Source organism: Triturus cristatus, chromosome 1_2 (genome assembly GCF_964204655.1).
Source record: "Triturus cristatus chromosome 1_2, aTriCri1.1, whole genome shotgun sequence".
Classification (NCBI taxonomy): domain Eukaryota; kingdom Metazoa; phylum Chordata; class Amphibia; order Caudata; family Salamandridae; genus Triturus; species Triturus cristatus.
This window is the reverse complement of record NC_140580.1, coordinates 176,046,246-176,072,500: the sequence shown is the minus strand read 5'-3', so window position 1 is coordinate 176,072,500 and position 26,255 is coordinate 176,046,246.

Genomic DNA, 26,255 nt, shown 5'->3' with positions numbered 1-26,255 from the left:
CATTGTCGGCAGTACCGTGGCTACCGGAAGGCGTCGACCCTATCTTGGCCAAACCAGGACTTACAAGAACCGAAGCCGGGAACCGTCCCAACGTCTCGAGACTGGTAAGAAAGACCCTAAACCCGACAGCTGATTGTTTCAGATGCACTGATTGTGTTGGTGTTTAGTCTTCACTGTGCAGGTGTAGATGGACTGATTGTGATTGCAGTGTTTATTCTTTACTATGCACATGTAGATCTGTCGACAGTTTCTGAAGTGATTGGCGTTATGGTGTTTATGCTTCACTAAGCAGATGTAGACACGCTGATGTTACGCCATGGGCCAACTCGCGACCCGCGGCGCTACCCGTTTCCTCTTCGCCGGCTGTGGTGCAGCCACCGGCACTCCTCCCTCTTCTTCAGGGGCACCGCGTTTCAGCATCGCGGCCCGCTGTGGCCATTTCAACTGTGTAGCGGAAAGCACCCGCGACGCATGTTGGTTTTTGGGCATGCCGCATACTTGCACGGGGGCCCATCTGCTTCCTGAGGCACCTTGGGACATTACACTCACCTGGTGTGGGCGTCTGGTGATCCCCCTTCCTTGGGGGCCATATTGTTGCTCTTCCCTTCACCTTGCTCTCAGAAGGCAATAGGGGAGGGTTACTTACCTTCCTAACATGGCGATCTTTCTGTAATGCATTTCACTCTTTCCCCTATCCAAGATGGCGACACCTCTCCTTCTCGTTTTGTCAAATCCTTTTCCTGTATGTCACTTCCTGTTCCTGTATGTCACTTCATGTTTTTTCTGTATTTAAGGGATCAGAACCTTTCCTTCCTTGCGTTGCAACACTCCTTGTTCCTGCTGGTGTGTCCTCTCTCCTCTTGGTTCCGTAGCTCCTCTTTTGGTGATTCCTTCCTTCCGTTGGTGCTTATTTTTTCCCTTACGTCTTCTGCTCCAGCTTGTCTTACACTCTTCTCCTGGTTCCATTTTGGGCTCCTCCTGGTCTTCCAATGTTTCCTGGCTCCTTGTTTTCGCCTTCATTCCTGGAGTCTCATCATCAACATCAGAGGTTTTTTTCCTCTCGGGACCCATGGAGGGCACCGGCTGCTTAGGCTTTCATTGTTGGCAGCACCGTGGCTACCGGAAGGGGTCGCCCCTATGTCGGCCAAACCAGGACTTACAAGAACCGAAGCCGGGAACCGTCCCAACGTCTCGAGACTGGTAAGAAAGACCCTAAACCCGACAGCTGATTGTTTCAGATGCACTGATTGTGTTGCTGTTTAGTCTTCACTGTGCAGGTGTAGATGGACTGATTGTTTCGGAAGTGATGTGTGTTATGGTGCTTATACTTCACAATGCAGGTGTAGACTGGGGATAGTTTTAGAAGGGTGTTGTGGTGTTTATCCTTCACAGATAAGATGTAGGTAGGCTGATGGTTTCAGAAGTGATGTGTGTGATAGAGCAGAGATTTCCCCTAACAAATATACGACAAATAAGAAAGAAATGATAATGACAGTACTTTATGTAAACAATGACAAAACGTGCATTAGGCTTCACATTTCTGGAAAAACGACAAAATGCAACTCTGATTTAGATACTGCATCATACACGCATGCAAATTGCTAGATTGAGCTTATGTTATATGTTATGTTTGCTAAGTAGATGTGAATTATTGACACTTTTGATAACATTGATCCTATGGTTTGATAAAATGATATTAAAAATAACAAAGATATTGCATATGTAAAATTAACATTTCATGTGTTAGAAATAAATAATTTCTTCCATGTTGTAACGTGCACACTGAAAAAGACAAAAGAAAATTAGGTGCTACACGGGTTTTAGTTAAAGTTGGTTCCATAAACCTTTTATCATACGTATTTATAATTATGTGTGCCTTAATAACATATATGCAAAGAAGATTTATATGTACTTTTCCTATATATGTGTAACAGTGGCATTTTGAAAAATGTTATGAGTACCCTATACTTACATGAAACAATTATGATTTGATTGAAGTGTTTATTAACACATTGATTTGTGAGATTAATATTATATGCTATTCAATGCTAGATTCATGTTTTAGCATGATTTATTGTGAATGAGCTTTATTCCATGTAGGCCTCACATCTTGCTTCCTTTTACAAAAGTGAACTCATGAACTGAATAGTCTGAAGTTTGTGGGAACTTTTAGCAAAGGTGCCACTTGTATTCTAACTCTCAATCGTCTCCTATGACATTTTCAGCACAGCTTAACTGTATTTGTAATAAAATCTGTTACATATTAGAACCAGATGCTTTAGAAAGGACTGTGAAAAATTCAAAAGAATTTCTCTGCTTACGCTCTGAAATATCTCATTGTTCATATGACTGAACTTAAGATGGTTTAAGGAAACTACGCAACTTGAATTACTTAATTCTTCTGGATTGTATTCTTTTTACTTACTACATCATCCTCATCCTATCGAAGACGACCAATGGGACAGAGTGGTCCGACATTCCAGGTGATGTCAAGGGGTGTTACCCCGGAAATCTTTGGAGTATAATTGTTCAGATTTTGGAACTGGAAAGGGGTACGTGAGATGTGATCAGCTTTACAGCGGTAAGGCAGACGGCTTAGACATCTGAGGACTAACGCGAACTGTGATGTAATACTGCAATCTACTGCTCGCTGGTATGCTAGCGCAGTGGAACCTTTCCAGCTGAAGGGTTCACATCACGCTGCTGTGACTTTGGTGCTGCAGCAACGAACTGAGACAGATTTCTTTCTTTAACAAGCTGGAACTGGTCACTTGGAACATTCTGAACTTTCCTAAAGGTTTATATGAGGCTCAACTGATTTCCTATTGCGTCATATGCTATAGATATCCAAAATCTCAAACGGCTGAGGAAGATTTTTTCCCTTTCATCCAGTGACCTTTAAATTGTTTTATTAAATCTATTGTTAATTTAATTTAGGGTTGTATGCCATTTATTTTAATGTTCTTTACCCCTGAATAAAATACTAAACTTTGATATTTAAACTAAACTCTGATTCTGACTCATTATTTATTTATTTATTTATTTATTTATTTATGTGTAGGGTAATTAAAACCATTGCAATACAACAATAAAAATAGTAAAAAATAAGAACATTATGAAAAGAAAAGCCGTAGCCCTGAACATGCCCATATGTGAGGATTAAAAGTTCTAATAAAGTGCAAATGTTAAGTGCCTTTGTTTAACTCGAAATTCATTTTCATATTTACATGTGTCTTTTGCTCTGCTGCCGGCCCCAATTGCCCATCTACCTCTCGAAGTTCCTTGTCTTACTTTTTTTCCCTTCCCCTTGAGTTCCACTTGTTCCATCATTAGAACAAGAATCCCAGGTAAAGTGCTTATGCATTGCGTTTGAGTCCAAATTTGAAACAGCTTTTTGATGAGTAGTATTTGTTGGAAGTCTGCAGTCTCAGTTCCCTCCTTCAGGGCAGAGACGGAGGTCAGAGTGATGAATGCTCCGACTACTGCTGTGTCGTTGAGAAGGTGAGTAAGAATTTTCCTTTCATCTGCTCTGGTCAGTAGGGGGTTAATGCTGGCTTCCCTTTAAAGTAATCCGGGATCACCTTTTGAACTATTCGGGGACAAAGTTGGGGCCCGGAGCGAGGCTGAAGAGCGTCCCTGATTATTTGTATATATCGCCCACAGCAAGCCAGGATGTAGGGTTCCTTTTGAGTAAAACATATTGCCAAAGCCTCTAGGCCGGTACTTGCTTTTTCACTCAAGTGTAGTTGCCTAAGAAGGGTTATTTTTTCGTTAGCAATAGCTGGGCAACAGCACAGAAGGTGCAACCATGATTCTCGTTTGTAGTCACATAGGCGGCATGCACACCCTGTTCTTTGGTTCACCCAAGCTAAATTCCGCTATCGGCAAGGACAGCAGTCGCATGTATAGGATCTCTCTTCTATTTTTGGGATTGAGAGCCGCGAAGAAGTAAGACCGAGGTTTGGATACCATATATGAAGTGTTGAGCAGGGCCAGGAAAAGAGATGTTTTTATTGTTTCCTGGTCTTGCAGGAATGAAACTAATTGCACTTGCTTGTTAATGCCCTTTTTGAAGGTGGAGTATGAGATAAAAGGCAAGGCAAGAGCTATTTTGTTTATTTCTGTAATGACGAGGGCTCTCACGAGCTGATTGTGCCATCGGGATCCAGCTTTTTCAAATGTTTTTTTGAGGCAGCTCTTTAGAGATTGCTTGGGGCTTTCAGAATTCGGATGTAATATTTTAAAAGGTATGCGTCAACAGTTAGAAGACTGTTTGGTCAAACCAAGCTGCAGTCTGAGTCTCGCCCTGAAAAGATGTTTTGGAAGTTGAAAAATCTTTTTGTAACACAGGCACTGTGTCTTCGCTCCAGGATTTCCGAGCAAGCGCCCGGGAACGCATGATGCCCATATGAAAGTGCTGATTGAAAGGAAGCTTGCGTGACTTTTCGTATGCCCTCTGCTGATGGGCTTTTTAGCTTGTTGTTAAGTTTGATTAGACAGTAAATAATGGGCATCGATTTCTTGGTCAGATCTTTTTGGTGAGCAGAGGGTTGAGTGGTTTCTCTAAACCGGACCCCCAAGTATTTGTATTTTGGGGCTGAGATGATAGTAGTAGCACCTATGTAGTAAGTGAGTTGCTTTTTGTGTTTTTGCCTTCCAAGTACTAGAATCTTGTGTTTTTTCTGAATTGATGATTAGATGGCTTGAGATACAGTACATGTGTAGGCTGGTCAGTGCACATTGCAGTCCTACTTTGGTGTGATCCATGATGACAATGTCATCTGCATATTGAAGAACATGCAAGGAGTGGTGGCCTAGTTGAGGAAGGACCAGACGGCTGTTGGAGAGAGCTTTGCCCAGGTCCGCTGCGTACAGGTTAAAGAGTAAAGGGACGAGGACACAGCCTGGCTTCAAACCTCCGGTCGTGCAGATTTTAGCAGACAGAGCTGGGGGTCTGGGTTCACGCATACCCAGGTGTCTGAATAAAAGGATATTATAGCCATAAGGAGCGAATGTGGAATACCCCAATTTGCTAATTTCATCCAAAGAGTTTGTCTATCCACTTTGTCAAAAGCTGCTGTTAAGTCAACAAAGCAGCACAAGAGAGGAGGTTGGTTCATCTGAGTGGCTTGGTGGCTGAGGGCTGATCGGACTATTATATTGTCAGTGGTAGCTGCTCCTCCTCAGAAGCCTGTTTGAAAAAAAGGCAGCAGTTCATTTTCTTCTATCCAGGTTTCCAGTTTTTCCAGGATAGTTTGGGTGTATGCTTTTGCCTCCAGGTCTACAAGGCAAGTAAACGGTAATTACTTGGATTCAGGAGGTCGACTCTTTTGTAGATCGGGCATAGTATTGAGCCTCTCCAGGATTCAGGGGTTTTTCCCAGGGTGTATGCGGTGTTAAATAACGGGGTTAGAAGCACAGCACAGCCCCCTGGGGCAGACTGAAAGATCACAGCAGACAGCCCGTTTGGGCCAGGCACTCCGCTAGCCTTTATAGATTTGATTAATTTTACTATTTCCATGGATGAAATTGGACCTTGGTGTTCTAATACTTTTGGCCTAGCAGGCTCTGAGGTAGCTGAAGGATTGTGAGCGAGGAACTGACACCTCACATGGTCCTCCCACACTATTGCTGGATCTGCGTTTGCCCTTGGTGACCCAAGGGATTTTAGCCTATTCACATACTGCCACAAACGGGCTAGGGATCCTCCCAACTCAATATTTCCTTGTGGATAAATCATTTGATTGGTATACTTTAAAGTCTGAGCATTGATTCTCCTAGAAAGTTAAGAAATAACATTTGAGTATAGCAATTATCATATTCCTGGTCCTCATTTCATAATTGCTCATCCTCCAAATATCCAGTCCCTTTCAGCAAAGAACAAGATCCATCGAAGGACCAATGGAGTATGATGGTAGCTAGAGGTTAGATGAAAATAATTGAAAAACTAAATATAGTTCTGGGCCCAGCGCGCAAATGCTACAACGGGTGTTATGGTGTTTATCCTTCAGTATGCACATGTAGGTAAGTTAACTATTTCAGAAGAGATTTGTGTTGTGATGTTTATTCTTTACCATGCAGGTGTAGATCTGCTGACAGCTTCAGAAGTGATGGGTGTTGTGGTGTTTATGCTTCACTAAGCAGATATAGGCTGGCAGTTAGATTCCGAATAAATAGGTGTTATGGTGTTTATGCTTTACTATGCACATGTAGGTATGCTGATTATTTCAGCAGAGATTTGTGTGCTGTGGTTTATTGCTTAATATGCAGATGTAGATCTGCTGACAGTTTCAGAAGTGATGGGTGTTATGGTGTTTATGCTTCACTAAGCAGATATAGGTGCACTGATTGTTTCAGAAGCAATGGATGTGATGGTGTTTATTCTTCACTGTGCAGGTGTAGATGGACCAATTGTTTCAGAAGCGATGGGTGTTATGGTGCTTATACTTTACAATGCAGGTGTAGACTGGTGATAGTTTTTGAAGGGTGTTGTGGTGTTTATCCTTCACAGTGCAGATGTAGGTAGGTTGACGGTCCCAGGAGGGATGGGTGTTGTGGTGTTAATTTTTCACAATGCAGGCATAGACCGGTGCTTATCCTTCGCAGAGCAGATGTAGATAGTCTGACAGTGTCATGGGTGTTAATGGTATTTATATTTCACTATGGAGGTGAAGGTGGGTTGACACAGAGGACTAAGCATTGTTGGGAAGAATTTTCTATTTTCAAGGTTTCTTCTTTATTCCCTCTACTTTTATCCTTACTTTCCTCTGCATACACCTTCCTCAGCCCCAGTGCTTTGTAGCAGTGTCATTTTAAGGATTTTTTGGGTCCTGGGCAAGCCATATTTGTAGCCCCATGCGTGGTACAAATCAAAATTGTGTTGCCCACTTTCTGCTAATACAAGCAAATATGATGCCAAAAAATATTGAATTATAGATTAAACTTTCTGAAACGCTGTCACACACAAATAGTTTAAATATGCCCTGCCCAGTGCTCCAAAAATCCATATGAGACAGTGGGTAGAGAGAGACAGAGTGCGAGGTAGAAATGTTAAGATACAGAGAGAGGCAAGATAGAGAGACAAAGACCGCTCTGTCTGTGGGTCCCTTAGAAGATGAGGGCCTTGGGAAATTGCCCACTTTGCCCATCCCTCAAAAAACCTCTGCTTTGTAGCTGTCTCTGGGCCTTATTAAGCGGTTTACAACAAGGAACACCCAGGCACAGAATTTTACAAGAGTTTATAGTCTTCCTGTGAAAAGAACAGAAATCAAATAAGAATAACTAGGAAACGCAGATAAAGTGTGCGTGAAGACGCGACAGAGTGATTCCTGAGCGCGTCGCTCCAGCAGGGCCAACACATGTCCTGGGCAGGCTTCCTGCAGGGGATTACACGACCATAAAACCCTGATCGCTCGGGTAATCTCCCAGTTTGCCGCTCGGTGCCAACAAGTAACAGGTGTCACCAGGCTAAACCATTAGTCGGATTTCTCCTTCCCGCTCTTACGCATCAGACTGGTAGCACGGACCAGGCACTACACCAGGGCTCCCGGGGCGGTGTCCTGTGTGCATACCACTCTTATGAAACAGAATATATTTGTCAAATTCCTCTCTCAGCACTGACATTTTGTGTAGCAAATGAAAATAAAAAAAATCTGTGAATTAGAGCCCCTTGGTTGTCTGCACATTTTCCAATCAGGGGGCAGATCTACAAGGACTGGCGCATCTCTGCAAATCAGCAGGGATGCGCCAGTAAACTTGCAACACGCAAAACCACCCTTGCGCCACCACGGATGCGCCGCATTTACAATGTGGCACGCCGTGGCGCAAGGACAGGCAGATGTGTGTCATATCTGCCGGTGTAAGGTTGGCGCAGTGCTGGAGTCATGTCGCGGGCGCGACGCAACTCCAGCACTGTTCTAAACCGTCCGATCTTTAACATTCTGTGTCACGCCTTACGCCTGCTTCGAGCAGGCGCGAGGTTTTGACGCAGCGGCGTCGGAAAAGTGACTGAGTAAAATCTTGTAGATTTCACTCAGGCACTTTACTGAGGTTTTCCTGTGACGGAACGCCCACACTGCGACGGTACGCCCACATTATACCTGACGCAGGTATGATGTGGCATAGGGGTGTACGGCATGATGCTTCTCCCCAGCTGCGTCATGTTGTAAATCTGTCGCAGCGTGGCGCTTGCTCTACGCCGCTGCTGGTTCACATAAGTAACTCAGCAGCGGCGCAAATGTGTCGCATGGGTCTCGAAAATCTGCCCCCAGGTTTTTTGCACTATCAGGATTTCGAGTTCACTCTAGTGTGTCAAGGACCCAAGTGCAAGGATGGAAATGGGCCCTCTTGCTGCTGTTTGAATTGTAAAATACATTATTAATCTGGGTTGAATGGGCCTCTCAGGCCTCCAGGCCCTGGAGCCACTGCACCCGCTGCACCTGCTACGACCCTGGCTCGCTGGCAACAACATCCACTGTAGAATGTCAGTCCTAACACAAAAAGACCTTGTCTCAAGTCCCTTCACACACCCTAGAAGTTGTAGGGAGCACCTATCAGTGTCAAAGGTGAGACAGCACGTATTCCTTACATGTTACCAATGGCAGGCTTCAAGATGCAGGATATAAACAGGTCGCATCTATTTCTGTCAGGGAGTTTATTCCCATGATGATGAGTCCAAATACTGTAGGACCTGGGCGCCCGGACATATAAAGACATATATAATAAAGTTGAGTGTTTAGTCAGTGTTAGTACACCTTTACAACGTCCTTAAAATTATAGAACAGTAAATGCTATCAAGAATGGGGGCAGTCTCTTGTCCGTAGCCAATAAGTATATTAGCAGGATCCTTGTTCTGTGGCCGGCAGACCAGATCGGGTTCTGTTTCCCACTTCACTTAAGTAGAACATCTGGTTTCTTATCAGGCTTCTCTCTTTGGTGAATAGCTCGTAGTCCCAGACTAAGTTTACCAATGGTGGAAGGTGGTTAGAACTCTCTCTAACCAGAAAGTCAAGTTGCTGGTCAGCAACTTGACTAATAAAGGCCTGTAGCTGTAGACTGAATATTGCCTATAATATTGATTTACCCAATTTCTTCTAAATATTTGCACTATTTGCCAATGTATAACTGTATCTATCTATTCTACTATACATTCTCAGATATGAATTGGTTTTTTTCTAGACACCAAAAAGCTACGTTTTCTGTATTTTTGACACAATACTAATAAAATAAATACAAAACAATGGAAAGGTGTGCTCCGACTATAAGCTCCTTATCGGGGGATCAAGGGCCAGCCGGATGCTGGACTCATGCAGACCTCAGCAGGTGAAAGGGGACATCCATCTGTGGGTCACGGACAATTCTTTCAGTGCCCAGGCAAGAGACTGGTGATGATCCCAAGCTCATGCCATCCCAGGCAGGGGCTTGGTGGTGCTAAGGCTGTTACTGGGGCCTGCGACAAATTCAAAGTAGTAACCCAGCAGATTACTGCTGTGGGTGTACCTTACTTATGATTGTACGTAGGTTGTTGTTGATCGCTGTTGTCTCTGGTGAGGGGTCATGGAGCTGGTTGGCACTTTGATTCAGTGCCTACATTTTTCATTGGTAAATGGGGAGGTTCTCCGTGCTTCCATAAGACAGAGCAGAGACTCAGGCAAAGCGTGTGGCAGAGTGCCCGTCCTGGAGGACTGGGCAGCGCTCAGCACCAGACTTCGAGGAAGACACCGGGCAGGTCCATGCAGGTCTTGCGAAGGATAGGCTCTTTCCTTTGCTGGAATTATTTTCCAGCTTCTTTGTTCAGTCCATAGCAGTTGGGTAAGCAGCCAGAGCCAATCAGATTCAGAGCAATGTTCAAAGCCTGGATCCCAGCCAATCAGGCAGTGGCTAGCTTTGCCCTACTAAGATGTACATTCCAGATGGCCTCACAGACAACCTGGAGAGGGGGAGGATGAGTCGTTTGGCGGACAAGCCTTGTCCTTCTCCCAGCATGCTTTAGTTGCTGTCATTATTCAAAACCAAGGGGTGAGTCTTCAAGGAAATCTGCTCTGCTACAAAATTGGGCATCCCAGTCAGACAATTTTTTGGGGAAGAAAATGACATGGAGCAAGGGCTGACCACTTCATTTATGTGGCTTGGCAGCCACCCTTCATGTTGCTCTTGCTCTCTCTTTCTCACTGCCTCTCTCTCTCTCTCTTTGGGGGCGGGCTTATACAGTCCAGGTGAGAGAAAAAGCAAAAATGAGCTCTCCACTACTGAATGTCATGGCACATTCACACCAGCATGCACACGATAGAAAAAAAGGCAGTGCAAATTGCGGAGGATCACTTTTTTGGTTGTCCCATCACAGCACTGGAGAGCACTAATACTGGTGCCCTGGACCTGAAAACCGCACTACTCTGATACCGTCAACCCAAAAATTCACAGGGGCATTAGGGACAAGGCAAAAAACAGCAGTATGACACACCTGGAACAAAAAGTGCAGGCTTTCATCCCTACACCAGGTCCCTTTGTGCAGCCTTGTCTGGAAAGCCCTCTCAGTAAATCTCCATTTCCTGACTGTGTTGCTGCATTTAATATCAAAGCTATATCATGCTAAATGAATGGAGTGTGTTCTGTTCTGTCTCCTCTGCTGATCTCTGCAGGCAGAGCTGCAGGATGGAGTGTGGCTATGTCATTGGGTTCTGGGTAGAATTAGAATGATGTATTAGCACGAGTCAGTTGGAGAAGACAGTGATCTGGTGGGTCCTGTTTTGCTCGTTTGCCATCTCAAGTACAACCATTAGAGTAACTACCTGACTCCAGCCAGTCTACCTTACCCTTGGAACGTGAAACCACACTAGAGTGTGTTACCATTGGACCATCAGGCCAGGGTAATAAAGGGTTATTTCAACGCGCAAAACGGATCTGAGATACCGATTTCGGTACAAACAACTAATTTAGCACCAATGAGAGGATTTGGCGTAACGGCCATCGCTGCAGACCTTGGAGCTGGGGAACCGGGTTTGCGTCTCGGCATCGGCTCAACACCCTGTGATTCTGGGCAAACTACTTAATCCCCCTGTGTCTCCCAAAAATAAATGTGTCCTTGCGTAATTTAACTGGTGGTCATGTAAATCACTCCTATACTTTTGAGTCAAGTTTGCGCTATATGAAACTCTAAAGAAAAAAAAAAACTTTGGGAATTCAGAGTTTTTCTTCTTTCTAATCTCCATTAATTCCGGTAGACAGATGCCACTCACTAATTGAGGCAAGCTTTTCATCTGTGGTACCAATACCTTATGCGTACATTAATGCTTTGTTGGTACTAGATAATCATGCTTTCATTGAGCAGTCACAGCTGCAGTATTCTAAGCATTCAGGCAATCATGCCATCTGGCCGAGCAGCCATTGACTCACATAGCTATGTAGTCATAGAAGACTGTGGCCAACCAGTCGTGGAGGTTCCATGGCCCTGCTGCGATGCAAGTAACTCGGCCATTGCATTATTTTTTAATTTTTTTATTGAGCAGACATAGCAGATAAATCACAATTCTTGAATAATAAATAATTCAATTAAAATAGATCATACAGAAAATAGCAATACGCTAACCTAAGCCAATCATCTAAAATACAGTAAAAAATTCACAAATAGTTCCATTCAGTATGTACTTTTATAAAAACTAATTTCTGCCGTACATCATTTCATTACTTAGGAAAACTAGCGACGTATATACCGACAAGATGATGCTTCTACTGAAATCTACTTATCCTTTTCTCCACCTCCTCTGCTCTGATCCACATAATCAATCCTGATCTCGCCGTTGTCAAGAGCGAGTGCAATGGTATTTAATATATTAACGTCAACTTTTAATCCTTTGGTCTATTTAACAAATTAATTAACGGTAAACATGTACCTTAGTGTTAGGATACAATAACTATAATATACATACAATGCTTCCATATAAAGAGCGTTAGTGTTTCTTGCGAATATTCTATCTTTGAGTGCGCTGCGACTTCAGTACCAGAAAACTGTCAGATCTGAGGTAACATTAACAAAAGCCAGTGTCTCACAGTATTTTTATAATTTTTTTTAACATTTTGAAAAAGAACCCTTCATTCATCTAGCAAAGTATAACCTATTCATTGTTACTTCTTCACTTTACTCCCAAAATTGCCATATGGCCTTATATATTTTCTGCCCCCCTACTCGCTTGCATAGGCCTCTTCAAACTTCAAGGTGCAAGTCATTTTATCTTTCCATTGCAATTTTGTTGGAGGCTTCTCGTATGCCAATTCTGGAGGATGAAAGAACGTGCAATCAGCAATGCTACAAAAATAAAATATTGCTGACCCTTTGTTAATTGTTGGCTTCTTTTAGAAACACCGAAAAACACCAAATTCGAATCTGATAGCACTGCACATCCTATGGCCTTACTTATGTCCTGAAACACTTGCCGCCACAAATTGGTAAGGTGTGGACATGTAAAACATGTATGAAACCATCCCCTTTCGCCTAATTGTTGGCACGGAGAGCAGTTATTGGGAACTGCTGGATACATTTTGTGGAGAATTTCCAGAGTATAATATGCCAGCCATCTTGACAGAAATTCCATTATTTTGAAGTTGGCTGCCCGTAAAGATTTATCACCTAACTCTGCCATAAGTTTCCACTCGCTCACCGATAGCTGGCAGTGTGTTTTTTCTAGCACCCTTGACTGCTAGCTCTGTCTTTGTGGAAACCTTCTTTAATGTTCTATGTCAGTATCTAATTCAGGCCATAGATTATTTTGCAATGAATCATAGCAAAGCCTTAGTTATGATGAGCGATTCCGAAAAGGCATTCGATCTGGTGAATTAGGATGCCTAATTTTATTGTCTCCAGAGATTTGGTTTTCCCGCACACTGCTTGTTGATGCTATCTAATCTATATAAGGGAGCTCAAGCAAAGGTGTCTGTGAATTCCAAGATGGCAGGATCGGTTAAGATTAAAAGAGGAACTCGTCAAGGATGTCCCCTTTCGCCCATTCTGTTCACATTTTTCATCGAACGGCTAGCAATTCAACTTCGCAATGATATCAATATTAGGGCACCCATAGAAGGCATGTTGAAGCTTAAATTGTTTGCGGATGATATGATATTATATCTCCAGCCAGATGAAGATAATATAAATCGAACTTTACGGGTGATAAAGGATTTTACTAAGATACAAGATAAACCAAAGTAAAACAGAATTGCTGCTTTTTGACGTTACAGTAAAAAACCTACCTTCCTTCCTCTTTACAGTTGCTAGCTAAGATAGCGTATCCAATTAGATATCTGGGTATCCGGGTCACATCCAATTTTTCTAGTTTCTTTCATTTAAATTACGAAAAAAAAATATCTAAAATTAAGGGACTATTAGAAAGATGGTCCAGGTTTCCCTTGACCATTATAGGTGTGTTTCCATGATCAAAAAGTCTTTCCTCCCTCTGTTAATATTCTAATTTTTTAATGTGTCAATAAAAAGGTGTCTGTTTCAAAACTTTGGGTGACTGTATGGGACAAGGGAAATCTAACTCATGGGGAGATCTAATTGCTAGGGTGGGCTCCTAGGGCGAGCAAAACCTTTTAAGCTTTAACAAGATGAAGCATTTCTTGCAGATTAATTATAAAAATCACACACAAGAGATTCAATCAATTCGCAGTTTTCTTGATATGGGTAAATTACAAGGAATAGGAATCTGGCCAGTGCATTCTTGAAAGTGCCTTAATCAAGCAGTCAAAGAAGCGCTCTTTAAAGCAGTCATTAAAGCCATCAAGCCATAAATTCAGGGAAGCACACTAGCCATTTATGCGTAGAACCACATGGCCATGCAGATAAAGAAGCACTCTGGTGGAGAAGAATAGAGAACACATTGACCATGAGTTCATGGCAGCCCTGTCATCATGCATTAAGAAAGCACTTTAGACCATTCAGTCCATGGGAACACTCTGTTACAGAGATAAGGAAGGACCCTGGCCATGCACTAATGGAAGCAAGCTGCCCATACAGTCATAGAGGCCTCCGAGGCAGGGGCGTAGTTTGGTCAGTTAGACACATGGGGAGTGAGCTTCAGATTTTCCGACAATCACACTGGCAAATCATGTTAGCTATTATATGAGAAGCAGCGCATGTGGGGGGCTTAAGGTCCAATGGAAAGGGAAAGGAGTTCGGAATGTGAGGGGTATTTAAAAGAAAAAACGAAGGAGGGGTCCGAGGGAAAGTTTAAAGACCTAGACAGACTCAATCCCCCATTCAGTGAATAATACAACAAGGAGTCTGTCAGTCTAGAACTTGGGCACAGTCACCAAGGAGATAGAGACAAACGTGGAGTATGAAAAAGAACCTTAAAGTGCTGAATGGTTACATAGGATTTCCATCAATAACCAGTGATTGGTAGGTGTCATCATCTGGATATCCAACCTTCCCACCACTGTAAGTTACTCCATCCTGGAGTGTCATTCGTGGTATGTTTTTAACCAGAGCACTTGCATAAGGCCCGGGAAGGGGGAAGGAAAGAAGACAGCCAAGCCACTAGCTAAGGCAAGATGTGCAGGTATGTACCGAAATGATATATAAACAGTGCAGTGCAGTAAAGTGAAAGTATAAAAAAGGAGTTGGAGGAAGAAAATAATAGTTTAATAGAAGATATTCCTACCAATCCTTATTTAAAAATGGTGCAGAAACAGCTTCTAACAAATGGGCTGTTTAACAATGTGGTCGACATGTTTCAGCCTGCTTGCCCTCATGGTCAAATGGCTTTCGTCAGGACCTTCAAATTGTTTATTGCTACTGCAACAATGAATAGTGAAGAAAGGAACAGTGAATATGTTAAAAAATACAACCTTTGCGGTGTATAACTCCTTCGTGCACTCAGTCTATAAAAGTAAATCTGTGGAAATACAGAAAAAACCAAGGACAACAGAGTAAGGTAAAAACATTGAACATACTCTCGCACGAAAAGCTGTGACCTAATCTCTAGTGCTTACCTGGTTAGCACGAGAAGTGAGCCTCACCTCACCCGGAATCGACTCAGGTTAGAAGGAGGCCCCGCCCTGAAGAATTAGAGAAAGTGCGGGGAAATTGAAAAACTATGAACCCTGAGGTAGATGGTTCATGATTAAAAATTAGACATTACTCAGAATGTCCTACATACGCACTGTTATGAACTCTACAATGACTTCTCCTGATAGGTATGGCAACACCGAAGGTAAAGTTTCAATTGCTAGTGTAATGGCGGCTGCGCAAGTGTTCCAGTGTAGCAATGCGCGATTACGCCAATTTAAGCATAATAGTAAGGCAAAGCGACTCCTTACCTCTCCGTCGGTACCTCGATGTAGGTCTGAGCCGTTTGGGAGGTAACCGGCAACGCAGGTGTGCTGTGTTAAAAAGCATATGGATGTGTTAAGTCACATCATGATTCGTCAATCCGGAACCAATCAGTTCCGTTGTTGAAGTTTTACTCGCTCATGATTCAGCCAATCGATGCCCTGTATCTCGCGGGACTGCGAGATGACTACAAAATGACGTCGGTGTATGCGGAAGCCGTAGTTCTGTGTTTCTATGAGCCGTGAGCAAGCTTTATCGATCACCGTGACGTGGACATTAAACAATGTCATACGTAGACATGCTAGTTAACAAACAATTTATAACTTTGAACCGCTAATATATTACCTAATGTCGTCACTTGGGGTACGCGCAACTGAGTGGAGTAGATATTAATCCCCGAGACATAGACATTTGGCAATGTCATAAGTAGACATGCTAGTTAATAACCACCTTATGACTATGAACCGCTAATATATAGCTTGATGTCGTCAGTTGGGGTATATACAACTGAGTAGAGTAGCTATTAGTGTCCAGTGTTCATATGGGAGAGGGACATCATGAAGGCTGGAGCGGGAAACAAATCACTGTCTGATCATGACTCGTGAACTGTATGTATTATAATGAGACCCAAGGAATGTCATCATTTAAACCTTTTCGATCACTGCAAATTCTAAAAACCCATCTTTGTTCTTTTTGAAACAGATAGCGAGGTATATCGCTAACATGAGACGGAATGAAAGGTTTTTCTAAGACTGTCCACCAGAAATCGTTAGCTTGGTGTTTAGCCTCTTCAAAGTGGCGTGTTAGTCTTGTGTTGGTCTTTTTGCAGCGGAAAGTGCTCTTATGTTCTAGCATTCTCAGTCTAACTTTTCGGGTGGTCATCCCTACATAACGAAGTTTGCAGGGACATTCGATCATGTAAATTAGATTGTCGCTGTTGCAATTAGTAAAAGTTCTTTGTTCCCACGGTGTACTTGTGCCTATGTCCAATGTTCTGGAATGACTGGTTTGTGGGCATATTGAACAAGTGCCACATGGGTGGTGTCCCTGTACTGCAGGTAGGTCCCATAGAGTGCCAATAGGGCGTGATCTTTCTTCACGAGGTCTTGTATGGACCAGTTTATCTTTGAGGTTGCTTCCTCGCTTGAGTGAAAATAAGGGTAGTTGTATCTTTTCTTTACACGAATTCAAGAGGCGCCAATGTTTTTTCACACTCTTCTGAATTCCGTTGGTAAGGGTGCTGAAAGTGTGGACGAAAGTTAACCGTTCCAGCGGTGGTTTGGCAACGGGTGGCTCAATCAATGCTTCTCTGTTGTTGTTAGAGGCGCGTTTAAACGCTTTCTTAATTAGAGATTTCGGATATTGCTTGACAATTAGTTGTTCTGTGAGGTTCTTCGCATGCATCTGATATTTATCAGATGTGGAACAGTTGCGTCTTACACGCAAAAACTGTCCGTAAGGAAGATTGTCTCTCAGTGATTTTGGATGCTGACTGTCATATCTCAAGAGGGAATTTCGAGACATCGGTTTTTTGTACAGTTCACTTTCTAATCCAGTAGGGGTGCTGAAGATGGAAAGATCTAGAAAGGCTAGTCTCTCTTTGTGTGCTTCCACTGTGAACCTCAAGAAGTCATTCCTGGTGTTCAACCAATGTAAAAAGGGGGAAATAGAAGACAGATCTCCACGCCAAATTACCAAGATGTCATCAATGTAGCGCTTCCATAGTCTAATGGAATCGCTGAAAGGATTGTCATCATTAAACACATGTGTCTGTTCAAAGGAGTGCACATAAAGATTGGCTAGACTGGGAGCAAAAATGCTCCCCATGCTGGTCCCGGAGACCTGCAGGTATATGGTGTCTTCGAATTTGAAAAAATTCTCTTTCATAGCCAAATGTGCAAGCGTCATGATGAAATGTACTGGTGTAATGGTATCCAAGTGTGTATTGTTCAGGATAGAGAAGATAGTTTCAAGGGTCTCATCCTGAGGGATAGATGTGTATAATGATTCTACATCAAATGATACTAAGAGGTCTCTGTCAGGATCGAATTCAACTGTGGGCAGTAGACGTAGGACATCTTTGGTATCTTGCAGGTATGTTGGCATGTCTTTGACCAGAGGCCTCAGGAAGTAGTCCACAAAAGTGGATAGGGGTTCTAATAATGACCCTTGTCCCGATATAATGGGTCTTCCTGGTGGTGGCCGTTGGGTTTTGTGCACTTTGGGTAGAGTGTAGAAGTAAGGCATCACAGGATGAGGAGTATGCAGGAATGACGCTTCTTGTGAAGTAATCCAGCCGTTTGCTGATGCTTCTTCAACTGCTTCGGTGATGGCTCTCTGAATCCTCATGGTGGGATCTTGTTGGAGAGGTTCGTAAAATCTCCTGTCTGCCAATTGTCTAATGCACTCTTGACGATATGTTTCAGTATCTTGAATGACTACTGCTCCGCCCTTGTCAGCTGGCTTTATTACGATTGTCTGGTCTTCCATAAGTCCTTTCAAAGCCAAGCGTTCTTCCTTGGGTAGATTGCAAAATCCACCTGATTTAGTCTTGTTCTTACATAGATTTGTAATCTCTTCGGTAACCGCTTGTTCAAAAGTTAAAACTTGGGGCGGTACCTCGTGTAGAGATACGTCCCTGGTCACACCTAGGGAAACCAACACTGGTCTGAAAGATAAGTCGACCTTCAATCCACCTCTACACGAGGTACCGCCCCAAGTTTTAACTTTTGAACAAGCGGTTACCGAAGAGATTACAAATCTATGTAAGAACTAGACTAAATCAGGTGGATTTTGCAATCTACCCAAGGAAGAACGCTTGGCTTTGAAAGGACTTATGGAAGACCAGACAATCGTAATAAAGCCAGCTGACAAGGGCGGAGCAGTAGTCATTCAAGATACTGAAACATATCGTCAAGAGTGCATTAGACAATTGGCAGACAGGAGATTTTACGAACCTCTCCAACAAGATCTCACCATGAGGATTCAGAGAGCCATCACCGAAGCAGTTGAAGAAGCATCAGCAAACGGCTGGATTACTTCACAAGAAGCGTCATTCCTGCATACTCCTCATCCTGTGATGCCTTACTTCTACACTCTACCCAAAGTGCACAAAACCCAACGGCCACCACCAGGAAGACCCATTATATCGGGACAAGGGTCATTATTAGAACCCCTATCCACTTTTGTGGACTACTTCCTGAGGCCTCTGGTCAAAGACATGCCAACATACCTGCAAGATACCAAAGATGTCCTACGTCTACTGCCCACAGTTGAATTCGATCCTGACAGAGACCTCTTAGTATCATTTGATGTAGAATCATTATACACATCTATCCCTCAGGACGAGACCCTTGAAACTATCTTCTCTATCCTGAACAATACACACTTGGATACCATTACACCAGTACATTTCATCATGACGCTTGCACATTTGGCTATGAAAGAGAATTTTTTCAAATTCGAAGACACCATATACCTGCAGGTCTCCGGGACCAGCATGGGGAGCATTTTTGCTCCCAGTCTAGCCAATCTTTATGTGCACTCCTTTGAACAGACACATGTGTTTAATGATGACAATCCTTTCAGCGATTCCATTAGACTATGGAAGCGCTACATTGATGACATCTTGGTAATTTGGCGTGGAGATCTGTCTTCTATTTCCCCCTTTTTACATTGGTTGAACACCAGGAATGACTTCTTGAGGTTCACAGTGGAAGCACACAAAGAGAGACTAGCCTTTCTAGATCTTTCCATCTTCAGCACCCCTACTGGATTAGAAAGTGAACTGTACAAAAAACCGATGTCTCGAAATTCCCTCTTGAGATATGACAGTCAGCATCCAAAATCACTGAGAGACAATCTTCCTTACGGACAGTTTTTGCGTGTAAGACGCAACTGTTCCACATCTGATAAATATCAGATGCATGCGAAGAACCTCACAGAACAACTAATTGTCAAGCAATATCCGAAATCTCTAATTAAGAAAGCGTTTAAACGCGCCTCTAACAACAACAGAGAAGCATTGATTGAGCCACCCGTTGCCAAACCACCGCTGGAACGGTTAACTTTCGTCCACACTTTCAGCACCCTTACCAACGGAATTCAGAAGAGTGTGAAAAAACATTGGCGCCTCTTGAATTCGTGTAAAGAAAAGATACAACTACCCTTATTTTCACTCAAGCGAGGAAGCAACCTCAAAGATAAACTGGTCCATACAAGACCTCGTGAAGAAAGATCACGCCCTATTGGCACTCTATGGGACCTACCTGCAGTACAGGGACACCACCCATGTGGCACTTGTTCAATATGCCCACAAACCAGTCATTCCAGAACATTGGACATAGGCACAAGTACACCGTGGGAACAAAGAACTTTTACTAATTGCAACAGCGACAATCTAATTTACATGATCGAATGTCCCTGCAAACTTCGTTATGTAGGGATGACCACCCGAAAAGTTAGACTGAGAATGCTAGAACATAAGAGCACTTTCCGCTGCAAAAAGACCAACACAAGACTAACACGCCACTTTGAAGAGGCTAAACACCAAGCTAACGATTTCTGGTGGACAGTCTTAGAAAAACCTTTCATTCCGTCTCATGTTAGCGATATACCTCGCTATCTGTTTCAAAAAGAACAAAGATGGGTTTTTAGAATTTGCAGTGATCGAAAAGGTTTAAATGATGACATTCCTTGGGTCTCATTATAATACATACAGTTCACGAGTCATGATCAGACAGTGATTTGTTTCCCGCTCCAGCCTTCATGATGTCCCTCTCCCATATGAACACTGGACACTAATAGCTACTCTACTCAGTTGTATATACCCCAACTGACGACATCAAGCTATATATTAGCGGTTCATAGTCATAAGGTGGTTATTAACTAGCATGTCTACTTATGACATTGCCAAATGTCTATGTCTCGGGGATTAATATCTACTCCACTCAGTTGCGCGTACCCCAAGTGACGACATTAGGTAATATATTAGCGGTTCAAAGTTATAAATTATTTGTTAACTAGCATGTCTACGTATGACATTGTTTAATGTCCACGTCACGGTGATCGATAAAGCTTGCTCACGGCTCATAGAAACACAGAACTACGGCTTCCGCATACACCGACGTCATTTTGTAGTCATCTTGCAGTCCCGCGAGATACAGGGCATCGATTGGCTGAATCATGAGCGAGTAAAACTTCAACAACGGAACTGATTGGTTCCGGATTGACGAATCATGATGTGACTTAACACATCCATATGCTTTTTAACACAGCACACCTGCGTTGCCGGTTACCTCCCAAACGGCTCAGACCTACATCGAGGTACCGACGGAGAGGTAAGGAGTCGCTTTGCCTTACTATTATGCTTAAATTGGCGTAATCGCGCATTGCTACACTGGAACACTTGCGCAGCCGCCATTACACTAGCAATTGAAACTTTACCTTCGGTGTTGCCATACCTATCAGGAGAAGTCATTGTAGAGTTCATAACAGTGCGTATGTAGGACATTCTGAGTAATGTCTAATTTTTAATCATGAACCATCTACCTCAGGGTTCATAGTTTTTCAATTTCCCCGCACTTTCTCTAATTCTTCAGGGCGGGGCCTCCTTCTAACCTGAGTCGATTCCGGGTGAGGTGAGGCTCACTTCTCGTGCTAACCAGGTAAGCACTAGAGATTTGGTCACAGCTTTTCGTGCGAGAGTATGTTCAATGTTTTTACCTTACTCTGTTGTCCTTGGTTTTTTCTGTATTTCCACAGATTTACTTTTATAGACTGAGTGCACGAAGGAGTTATACACCGCAAAGGTTGTATTTTTTAACATATTCACTGTTCCTTTCTTCACTATTCATTGTTGCAGTAGCAATAAACAATTTGAAGGTCCTGACGAAAGCCATTTGACCATGAGGGCAAGCAGGCTGAAACATGTCGACCACATTGTTAAACAGCCTATTTGTTAGAAGCTGTTTCTGCACCATTTTTAAATAAGGATTGGTAGGAATATCTTCTATTAAACTATTATTTTCTTCCTCCAACTCCTTTTTTATACTTTCACTTTACTGCACTGCACTGTTTATATATCATTTCGGTACATACCTGCACATCTTGCCTTAGCTAGTGGCTTGGCTGTCTTCTTTCCTTCCCCCTTCCCGGGCCTTATGCAAGTGCTCTGGTTAAAAACATACCACGAATGACACTCCAGGATGGAGTAACTTACAGTGGTGGGAAGGTTGGATATCCAGATGATGACACCTACCAATCACTGGTTATTGATGGAAATCCTATGTAACCATTCAGCACTTTAAGGTTCTTTTTCATACTCCACGTTTGTCTCTATCTCCTTGGTGACTGTGCCCAAGTTCTAGACTGACAGACTCCTTGTTGTATTATTTAGGGGTATTTAAAATACAGTGTTTTAAGACCTTCAAAACAGAAGAGTGTGTGTGTGTTTTTGTCTGAGTGAGTATTTAGAAATCTCAGGTGCAATCCGACAGACACCTTACCATACCTGACTGAAAGCTCCTGTAGCCAACTATTTTCTAATTAATATATTTAATAGGGGGGTGTAACACCTTCCCTGATGCTACACCCCTGCTCTGAATACACATTCAGGCAAGGACCCTGTCCATGCATTCAAGGCAGTACACTGAAGCATTATGCATGTCAACAAGCTGGACATGCATTCATAGAAGTATAATGGCCATGCAGTCATGGATGCACCCATGAGGTGGAGTCTTGGAAGGACACCAGCCATACATTCATGGAGAAGCACTAACACACCACATATGTAGGCTCTTGACCACCATCCATCTGGCAATGACCGTAATCATAATGTCAGTGGAAAGTCTATCAACTCAAAGTCACATTACTAATTGATTCCATCATGAACAAGTGGCTCTCTTTCCAATGCCGGTGTCCCAGAAAAGAAAGGGCATTTGTTATGTCCCACCACACAGCACCATCTGAACAAGCTAAGCGTTGAATAAAGTTCAAGATGGTTTGCAGGGTTGCAAACACCAGGGATGGCTCCTCCGCAATGGTGGAGGAGCGTAGCCCCACTGGCTCAGAGCCAGCAGCTGAAAAGTAAAATGATATTTTAACATTGTTTTATTTTTCAGCTGCTGGCTCTGAGTCAGCGCTGTAGGGAGGAGCGGGCCATGGGAGGAGGGGCTGATGCACTTTTAAGTGCGTATGTGTGTTTGGCCGGCCGTCTTCGACTGACCAAACACACATGGGCACTTAGGTTTCTCCAACCTGGCTGCATTGCACAGCTGGGTTGGAGAAACAGCACAGACTCTTGTGCTCAGACCAATCCCTGAGCTGCTCTCATAGAATGAGAGCAGCTCAGGGATTGCACAGGGAATCTGTGATGCCCCAATGCCTGCTGGGACAAGGAAGAACACTGAGGCATGACGTGACGTGGAAGGCAGCCGGTAGCTTCAGATAAGTTCTTTTTGAAAATTATTAATAACCCCGGTCCCCGCTGTGCACCCCCCTGCACTCTCCGTCCCACACTCCCCCTCTGCCTCCTTCCCCCCCCCAGCCACCTACCACTGTTCGTTTGTGGCGGCCGCCACTGGGAAACATGTCTTCTTAGAACAGAGGTTGCAGGTACAAATTAGGACGAAGAGAGTCCTTGCTGATTCATCAGATTTACAGAGAATCAGAAGCTAAAACCAGCTAAAGCTCAGGAAGAAAAAAGCTTGGCATAAAACCAAGAGATGAAAGCAGCAGAGAGCTCCCTGATTAGCAGAGGTGCTTGTCATTCTACAAACAAAGCACTTGAAATTACAGCTCAGAGCAGGGCATAATTAAGGCTCATTTCTGGAGCTGAGGTAATGGGAAATTGACCGGCTCTTGTACAACTTAGATCCTCCGGCATGAAGGGCTTAGTCTCACCACAAAGTGTCAGAATCATAAAAGGCAAGCATACCATGCATGTTTCCGCACAGGATATATATATAGGACCAAATGAAAGGAAATGCGGCAAAGGCATGTGAACATACATGAGAAGGAGCCCTGCTTTCTGTGCCGTACATATGCATAGCTTGTGCATTTAAAGTTTCCAATGATATCACATTCGGCTTCAAGTGATATATTCAAAATATACAATAAAACATGTACATTCTGTTTCCGAGGCCTTACTTTTTATTTAGTTTACATTAAGGGTTGCCATAAAATTTCACCTGAAAGAATCCAAGGGGATAATTCAAAAACTGCATCTTGTAGTATGCTTAATAATACAATAGTACTACTAATGTACTACAAAAAGCTATCTTTTTGTGTGGAGAACTCTGCCCCGACTGCGGACATCTCCGCCCATGTAAGTATACATTTTAGTACTAAATGTGTTAGGGGCAGAGAGGAGTGGCTGGAAAATGGGGAATACATATAACTAAAGGGAAGGGATAAAGGAAGGGGTTAGGGAAGGACTTGCAGCCACCCACAAAAGCATCAGCCCATTGCCATTCACAAACTGCCCTTTCTACAGTTACTACGGCCAAAAAGAACCCAAAACAGAGCTGGAGTAAGTTCAGCACCAAACATGGGCAGCCACTGGTACTGCAACACCCACCCAGTGAATAACATCGAAGCAGGGACTTTTTTTTAACACATGTTTTTATTAAACATTTTCTCAACAACAGAGCGTTTGAAAGGATTGCAAGCATATACATTCCTGTACATAAAAGCATGATTACACACGATTCCCAGTAACACATATAGAATACAGGTGAGACTAAGCCCCCCCCAACTTACATCCACATGAATGCAGGTGCTCGAAGTTGCAGCAAGAATCACTCCTGGAACATAGCATACATGGCATATGCATAAACATTATCTACCACTGCCAGCAAATGGAGAGCGTGAATGAAACACCCTAAATGGTCACTGAATGAATGAACAGAGTTTTGTACGGCAGCACTGCAAATTGAACGACCTCCAGTTGTTTCATGCCACAAAATGTGCAGTCCAAAGGAGGCACAATTTCAGTCTCTTCCAGAGGTTCGCATAGATGAAGCATATACAGTTTTGTCATGAATATAATTTGAGATGTCATCAGTGATGTTATTAATGAAGTCATAGGACATGTTATGAGTGATGTAAAATATGAGGTCATAAGCAATGTATGGCGAGGGTGTGAGATATAGTTACTTCAGTGCAGTGCATGGTGAGGGCGTGAGTTATAATTACTTCAGTTAGCTATAACTGTTGAATGTCAGTGGTTTTTAGATTTTAAAATGTTACATTTCACCAAACTATTACATCATTTTAACATCTTTTTAGTGAATTTCTGTGTTTAAAAAAAAAGTAAATACTGATATTAACAGACCTGGCGATAACGTCCCGTCAAAGGGTCCACATACCAAAATATAAAAGGCAGGCTTATTAGCGTCACCAGGAGGCGAGCAAATTAACATATATAAAACAGACCTATTGACTTTGTCAAGCAGTCACCAATAACTATAATCAAATGTATATTTTATAAATACACACATTGCAATGCTTAATAATAATGACTGTCACAAAGTATTTTCGATATAGCAATAAAAAAATCAATCTTTTGAGTCTTTTCTAAATATTTTTCAGGCCCAAAGTGCAGCCATAGAACTAGCCACAAGGGGTCCCTGCACTCTACCTGAAGAGCATACAGCTCCAGTTGGCAGTGCTTTCAAAATAATGCTAAGCTCTTCTGGGGTGATGGTTTTAATGACCCAGGAGACTTAATGCCACTTTTAAAAATCTTTTGCAAGGGTGGCTGCTGTGCTCACTGCTGCACCCACATAACATTTTTTAAAAATGCTTGGTGGTACATGTGCCTCTTCTAGGGTAATCACCAGGACCAAAAACTATTAATTAAAAGCCCTCACTGGGCATCATGAAACACTCCTTGACTAGGAGCACTGAATAACAACTTAATTTATTTTTTTAATATCGGTGCCCCGATCACACCCGAGACACCCTCAACTCTGTTGTGCATTGGGTGCCTTGAAAGAAAGGCCCATGCATGGCCCTCATGGCCCCGCTGACTCCTCTTCCAGCACCCATCTTGGGTGCCAGCAGGAGCCAGCTTTGCTCCTCCCGGCTGGGAGCAGCTTATCTTCCAGCCTGAGAGAGCACAGACTGAGAGTTGACGCAGGCAGGCGAGAATGTGCTTTCCAGTTTCTGCATAGATAACTTGCTGTCCAAGATGATGCCGAGGTTGTGGGCATTGTCTGTTGGGGCGGGGAAGGGCCAAGTCCAGCAGTCCACCTAGTGTTGTTCGATGTCGAGGTGTTGTTCCCAAAGATGAGGACTTCTGTCTTGTCTGAGCTGAGCTTGAGACAAATGTCTTTCATCCAGTCAGCAATGTTTATCATACATCTGTGAAAGTTAGTTCTAGTGGTGGAGGGGTCTTCTGACAGCAAGAGGATGAGCTGGGTGTCATCGGCATAGGAGATGATGTTGAGTCCGTGGAATCTGATGGTGTTGGACAGGGGGGGTCATGTACCTGGGGAAGAGGGTGGGCTGTGGGACAATCTTTGTGGGACTCCGCAGATGATCTCCTTTGGTTCCAAGGTGAGGGTGGGAGACGGATTCTATGGATTCTTCCAGTGAGGTATAAGGTGATCCATTTAAGGGCGTCTCCGAGGATTTCAATTTGGTGGAGTCTGTTTATCAAGATGTGGTGGGAGATGGTGTAGAAGGTGATTGCCCGATCCAGGAGGATGAGGGCTGCTGTTTTGCTGCGATCTAGGGAGGCCTTGATTTCCTCGGTCGCTGCTACCAGGGCTGTCTTGGCGCTGTGGTTGGCTGGAATCAGGATTGAGAGGAGTCCAGGAGGTTGTGATGTTCCAAGTGTTTGGTGAGTTGCTGGTTAATCGCTTTTTCAAGAACCTTTGCCGAAAGAGGAGCAGGGAGATGGGCTGGTAGTTCTTCGGATCTGCTGGGT